The sequence below is a fragment of the Scophthalmus maximus genome, chromosome 8 (genome assembly GCF_022379125.1).
Source record: "Scophthalmus maximus strain ysfricsl-2021 chromosome 8, ASM2237912v1, whole genome shotgun sequence".
Classification (NCBI taxonomy): Eukaryota; Metazoa; Chordata; class Actinopteri; order Pleuronectiformes; family Scophthalmidae; genus Scophthalmus; species Scophthalmus maximus.
The window spans coordinates 4,307,501-4,315,000 of record NC_061522.1 but is presented as its reverse complement, the minus strand read 5'-3'; the positions used below and the strand labels follow the sequence as shown (position 1 = coordinate 4,315,000).

The 7,500-nt window shown below is 48.5% G+C and overlaps 1 protein-coding gene and 1 long non-coding RNA gene across 3 annotated transcripts in view; one reads left to right on the top strand and one right to left on the bottom strand.

Moving 5' to 3' along the window:
• The window catches only part of LOC118312691, an 8,685-nt gene extending 6,236 nt beyond the window's left edge, over nt 1-2,449 (top strand). Inside the window, exons 2-3 of the long non-coding RNA XR_004794279.2 lie at nt 304-529; nt 647-2,449. This is a non-coding gene — a long non-coding RNA (uncharacterized LOC118312691). The remainder of the gene's footprint in view (nt 1-303; nt 530-646) is intronic.
• The window catches only part of LOC118312688 (protein sidekick-1-like), a 224,814-nt gene that overhangs the window by 141,118 nt on the left and 76,196 nt on the right, over nt 1-7,500 (bottom strand). The gene's annotated exons all lie outside the window — the stretch shown is intronic.

Here is a 7,500-nt window from a genome sequence, read left to right as displayed (position 1 = left end):
CGTTCCAGAATCAATAAGGAGTTGGTTCTGCTGATTTATGCTGCAATTTGCACAGAAACAACTGTGGAAACGAACTTTTGTAACATTAGTGTGAAATCGTGGCCTCGGAGGGACGAGGCAACAAGAAGTGTAACCTCTGCAGAGGAGGCTGCAGGTGAGTGAACTTCACAAGAGTGAGGCGAATTCCAGGTGAGCTGTGGCTCTGACCTGAAAGCTGATGAAATGGATTATAAAATGACTCGGGCTCCGTGGGCACCCTGCGCTGTTTTTTTACTCTCAAACATCTTTTTCACATTTCTCCAGGTGGGGCGATGCTGACGATCCCGACTGTAGACATGTTTAAAATCGCCTTAATAGCCGCAGTGGGCGGCGGCAACTTTTGAAGGATGGCCTTTAAAGTCTGGACCAGCCATGTCACCCCGTACTGTACGTGCCTGGAGTACAGAGGGAAACTCGGGAGGATCTACGACAAGCACTGCATCCCAGTGTCTTTCGAAACCCAGCAACAGACGTCTGAGACAAAATGATGGTATGTGCACTACATACACACACACATATCTATCTAGCTATATATATATATAGCTAGATAGATATATACAATTGTCATGAGAGGCTGTCTGAGTGTCTCCCATCTCTTCATTTCCAGAACTACTGGCGCTGAGACCGGGGACGCCGTCTTCTTCTTCTTCTCGCTGATGTTACATGTCGTTCTTCATGTCTCCGTCTCCTTGATGGACAATAATCTGAACATCTCTTAATTGCCCGAAGCATTTTGCACAGAACTGTGATCATAAGTTCATCGTTCTGAAGCTAACATAGGACTCCGGCAGTCTTGACTTAATCAAACGAAAAGTTGCAGACTTTTTGCTGCTCGCCGCCCTCTTTGTGTTTCCCCGAGACAATGTTTCCATGCTTAGTCACACTTGAGGGGAAGTCACACAAAGGGACGCTGAACAAAAAAAAAGAAAGAGCCGTAATAAGATTCTTCAAAGCTCAAAGCCTCGTTTTAATGAAACTTCTTCAGAACTTTGGGATGTAGTTCTGCATGTAGTTCTGCAAGTGCAGGTCCCCATGCATTTGCACTAGAACCACATTGGGAGTGGATGTCTTAAAGGCGCAGTAAGCGACTTTGGGAGTGGATGTCTTAAAGGCGCAGTAAGCGACTTTGGGAGTGGATGTCTTAAAGGCGCAGTAAGCGACTTTGGGAGTGGATGTCTTAAAGGCGCAGTATGCGACTCTGAAGCGATACACGTTTTGTAAAAATCTGCAAATATTTCCTCACGGTCCGTTGGCTGTCGCTTTTTGTGCCTGCGGCGGTAAAAAACCACACAAAACTGTGAGTGCAGCTTGTGAACATCACTCGTCGACGCCTTAAGACGCGTGCTAGCAGGGGGCGCTGCAACTCCGAGGATTTGGCCTAGTGGTTAGTGCGTCAGACTCCCGTACCCGAGAGCGCCCGTTTGCATCACAACAGAGAGAAAAATGAGCTCTCTTCAAAATGGTTTGCTGCCCCTTTATGCATACGCGGGACGAAGGGAGCAAAATAACAAGAAGTAAAGAGAAAAGGTGTGTCAGGGTTCATATAGGCAAACTGACGGTGGCAGAAAAGCAGTGAAAAAACACCTGCCGCCTTTGATGATGATGAAATCAAAGTGGCTCCGACGCCGTCCCACTAATGCCGCGGCGCCGTGAGAGGGCGAGGCCACGGGAGACGGAAACTGCCCTGGACCTGGAGTGCAGCTCCTGGACGGCCGGGGGGGGGGGGGGGCTGCGACCGCACAACTACGATCAGGAGTGAATCCTCCTCCTCAAGTCGGCAGCTGCTTTAATTGACTGCAGAGTGTCAGAGAGCGAAGCGCCTCACGGAAGACAACACCACCCACACGCCTGTCTTCCTGCTCCGACAGCCAATCACAGCGCCCCCCCCCCCATTTTGCCTGCTCCAATCATGGTTCCTCACACACTGTGACTGACAGCTGTCTGTGAAGAAGTGACAGATGAATGACCGATCCTGATGGGCCGATTGTCAGATGCAAGACCAGGAGACAGGTTGCTTACACTGTCACAAATGCACAGGACGCACACACACACACACACGCACTCACACACACACACACACACACAGACTCCAACGTGTAGGTGCAAGCTCAGGCGGACAGCCACGGTTTGAGTTAAAAGTCAAAATGCTTAACTTTGCTTGTGTTTGCTCCCTTGTGTCAAGGACATTGTTAGAATAAAGTACAGAGAGTTGTACAACAGCTTCTCCAACAAAAGGCTTTCAAGGTGAAACACATTTGGAAAACAGGTTGGGTTGAAATCGCAACTTCTTTTCCCCGTCTGGCTTCACATTCTGTTGAGCGTTCTACTGGCCATTTGCCAATTTGGCCTGTTCTCAGTTAGGCTTCATCCAAACTGCTACGTTTTAGGGCTGCGACTAACGATTATGTTCATAATCGATTAATCGATTATGTTCATAATCGATTAATCGATTAGTTGTTTGGACCATAAAATGACATAAAATGGTGAAAAGTGTTGGTTGTGTTTACCAAAACTCCAAGATGATGGGTTGGGTTTTTTTTCGTCCACAAACCAAAGATATTTAGTTCACTGTCATAGAGGAGCAAAGAAACCAGAAAATATTCAAGTTTAAGAAGCTGAAATCAGAGAATTTTGACTTTCTTTTTACCATAGCAACAGTGATGCATTTTTAAGACAAAAAAAATGTAGTAGTGAGGAAGTAGCTGGCCAGGGAGTTATTCTCTTGAACCTGAGCAAGACTGAGATTTATCCAAAGCTGTGACGGAGCAGCCGCTTTGACAGTTTCATATCAGTTTATTGCTTTCTCCTGCATTTAATAATGTCAATGTGACTGTATGTGAGTACATACTGTATCTGTGTGTGTGTGTGTGTGTGTGTGCACATGTACTTACAGTGTGTGTGTGTGTGTGTGTGTGTGTGTGTGTGTGTGTGTGTGTGTGTGTGTGTGTGTGTACTGGACGTCTTGTTGAAATGCCATGTTTTAATATGCTGTGCTTTCACCGAACAAGAGTTTTATTTGCTAGGAGCTGCTTAGGTACAGCAGGAAAGCCGAATATGTCATTGCAAGCATTAGTGTGTGTGTGTGTGTGTGTGTGTGTGTGTGTGTGTGTGTGTGTGTGTGTGTGTGTGTGCACTCTCTCAACCTTACATGTCTAAGAGAATTATGTTGTGCATGCATGGGGTCATTGGAGTGCAGGTCCATGGATGGGGGAGGTAAAGGGGATAATAAATGGGGTGGCAGACGAGGAGTGGGAGATGGAGAGGTGATATGAGGGGGTGGTGGAGAGAGATCCGGGGCGGTGGGTGGGGGGTTTGGGGGTAATCAGGTGGAAGAGACTGTGATCAGTGACATTTCAGAGGTGGGCCACACTGCAGGGCACATGCCAGGACACACACACACACACACACACACACACACACACACACACAATGAAACCCCCAAACACACTATGAAACACACACATACATACATACATACACACACACAAACAAACAACTGTCAGCTCCCATCTCCTGATGAGCAGGTGGACGGGAGGAGAGAGGAGGTGAAGCGGGAGTGAAATGAATATCTCCCGCTGAGGCGACAGCCTCCTCTCCCTCGCTGAGGAAAGTTAGTTGTGTACACGAGCGACTCTGAAAACCCTTCAATACTTTTGAATGACAAACACATACAGACAATAATTAATGCCCTGTTTATTGTCGGCTTTCACTTTCTTTTCATCCCCCCCAGACTCGGGCCCTCCCTCCGCTTTATTTCCCCCTCATTAACAACAAAAGTCTTTCTGCGAGTAGATAAACAAAACGTGAATTTACCCACAACCATTTTCAATCCAGTCAGTCACGTTCGCGTTCACAGACAGATGAGGAGGAGGGCCGAGAAGAACGCTGTGTGTGTGTGTGTGTGTGTGTGTGTGTGTGTGTGTGTGTGTGTGTGTGTGTGTGTGTGTGTGCCTCTAGTACCACCATGCAGCGTGATTGGGGGCACGATCAAACTGTCGGACAGGATCACCGCGCCACCTTCACATCATAGCCACTGGGTTTCTCTCTCTCTCTCACACACACACACACACACACACACACACACACACACACACACACACACACACACACACACACACACACACACACACACACACACACACACACACACACACACACACACACACACACACACACACACACACTTGACCCAGATCCCCACTGATACAGAGAGATTTCACAAACATGGATTCAGACATGTCATAGTCTGACAACATGACTCGAGGCTCCATCCCTCTCAATACACTCATCACATACAGACACACACGCAAAAACATAAATACATAAAATACACACTGAGAGCATAAAGTCTGCTTGATAAGACCCTCAGGACCTCGCCCTCCCTCCGTCCTTCCTTCTCTTCTTCGGCCCTCTGCGGCGTCTGAGCGATCAGCTGCGATAATCCACGTCTCTTCTCTCCTCCAGGGCCCTACATTAACTTTTTGGACTCATCTGCCAACGGCGTGGTAAACTGAAAAATGTACTAGCCAAATAATTTTTTTCCGGCCCACCATTGAACAGCATGAATCGGGAGGTTTGACATACATGGGAGCAATGTGACCGTGGGAGGGTTGAGAGGAGAATATTTCTCTTTCAGTATAAGAATATTTCAAAGTACATACATATATATATATATATATATATATATATATATATATATATATATATATATACATATTTATATATATATATATATATATTTATATTTATAGTTATTTACTTTGCATGCTATTTATTTATTTATGAATGTATTTATTTATTTACTTCATTTTGAAAGTTACTATTTGAAGAAATGGTACAACCACGACTTGAATCTCTCTCATAATCCACACTTCCTTTCCTCTGCCGCTCTCATTAACTCTCATCTGTCTCCGCCTGAACTCTATCTTCAGAATCCACAGTCCCTATGGAGGTAAACTAACACTATAGTTATATGAATCAACATGGTCTGGTGAAAGTGCTTCACGTACACAACACGCCGGACTGCACTCGGCGTAAACTGGACTCGGGGTTTGTTCTGGGACGTGAGGGAGATGAAACACCAGCGCGCTGCCACTGTCAGAGAAAAGTATATTCCATTAGCGGCAGTCATGATATATTTTTAGCTTCCGTAAAGTGTGTAGATAAGCTGAGGCAGTTTCGGATTTACTGAAAGGGAAGTGGGTCTGGAGAAGAGCTAAACTAACACAGCGCGGACCTAATGGTGCGGCCCCAGCGTCAATGCAACAAGGTCAATGCAAAAAACGAGAGTAGCCGCGAATTCCGCGTCACTGACGTCAAGCAGCACCACGTGAAATATGCGCCAGTCGCTCGAGTTGAAATATTTAACCCTAATAACCACAAATGGTTGCAGCGACCAAACTCAGATGCTCGCACGAGGAGAGGGACATGAAAAATGCTGAACGTCTGCTCAGGTGGATCGCCACGGCGCTGTAAAAGATGATCGCCGGTTGCATCTCGTTCCTTTTCTATTTTTTGCCGTGGCAACCTTGCAGGGAAATGTTTGCAGAAACAGCGATGACCAATCGACAAAGTGCCACTAATGGACATGCCTGTTGAACGTGACTCTCTTTCTTTTAGGTTTGATCTGAATACAGTTCCCAGGCGCCATGGCAACATCGTCACCTCTCTCGTGTCCAACTACAGCGAAGGTGGACAGAGAGGATCAATTGCAGAAATGTAGGCAATCGACTCAACTGGCGTGTTACAGAGATGAGAGGTTAAAAGAACACATTTGGCGAGTGACGGAATCTCAGGTGCTCACTTTTGTGTGTGTGTGTGTGTGTGTGTGTGTGTGTGTGTGTGTGTACCGGGGCACCCTCCCCACACACACACACGCACACACGCGCACGCACGCAAGCACGCACGCACGCACGCACGCACGCACGCACGCACGCACGCACGCACGCACGCACGCACGCACGCACGCACACACACACACACACACACACACACACACACACACACACACACACACACACACACACACACACACACACACACACACACACACACACACACACACACACCTGTCTGTGCAAGCCATCACCTCCTCTGACAGCTGCCACCGTCGTGACCTTGGGCACATTGTGGGCTACACGGTTTTTGTAGTGATTGACGAATCGTATCCTTTCATTCATTATTGAAGGCGGAGATCAAAACCGCAGCGCCAAGGATATCACCGTGACAGCCGCCAGACCAGACAGAGGTAAAGAGAGGGGGGGGTGGGGGTAGGGGGGGGACACGGGAGGAGGAGAAGGTCACCTGAGCGCAGGAGTGGAGGTGAGAAGGAAGGGTGAGGGAGGCGAGAAGAACAGGAGGGGTTTGGAGGACCTTTTTTCTTTTACTCTGCACTCTTTTATTTCTCCCTCTTTTTAATTCAAGCCCTGAGGCTCCAGCTGTGTCCAGCACTCGGCTCGAAAAGATCTCAAAATAAAGACGAGCAAGAAGGAAAGGTGAGTAAAACTTTCTCCACTTAATGATGAGGTCATTTTCGCCGTATTGATTAAATGATAATTGGACTTTCATCATACCAAGGAACTTCAAACGCACGGCCCGTTTGAAACCCCGTGAGACGACCGCCCCCCCCCCCGAGTGTCACGTGCGCGTCACCGGGGTCACACGCGAGCGCTCCAGTTCACGCCACACGGGGGAAAAAAGACGTCGCATTCCAGCGGCGTCTCGCCTTCGGGCCCTTTTGGAGCCGGTGCTCTAAATATTCCAGGTGACCGTCCTCACGAACGGAGCGGTTTCACCCCCTCGCCCCGATTACATTCACGCGACCGGCGCGGCGTGCCGTCGACGAAGCCGCCCGTGACCTGCAGTGGATTTCAAAAGGAGTTTCAAATAGAGTGCCTAGCGCGACGGGCATCGGTCTACGTGGACGTGTTTTCCAACACACGACAGAGCGTCAGTGCACTCACTCCTGAAGAGGCGATTGTTCCAGACCGCCTGACGTCAGCGCGCACAGAGGAAATTCATCCGAGGTCTGTGAATTGGGCCCTTCAGGGGAAACACTGACGTCAGCGCTGGCGATGAGTAATTTATGCTCCGCTGCATTTATATCGCTGCCAGAAAAAAAAAACTATTCAGGGCGAGGAGCAGGAGCTCACGTTCCCCGGGCCTGCGTCCCAGCCACACACTCTGAACTTTGTCCCGCAGTCCCTCGCCGCTTCAGCTCCCCTTTCCAGTCTTTCATCAAATCTGCCTTCGTCGTCTGCCTGCGTCGCTCCTCACCCCGCGCTCACCTCTCTCCTCTTCTCAACTCCGCCCCGTAGCGTTGACTTTAAGCCGAGCCGAAGCGCTGCTCTCTGTTCAAAAGGGGGGGGGCATGTTATGTCCTCTGGCGAGGCCACAGTTACCTGTTACCGGTGTCGGGGCGTAAAATGAAGGAAAGAAACTTAACAGCTGTGAGGTTTCACT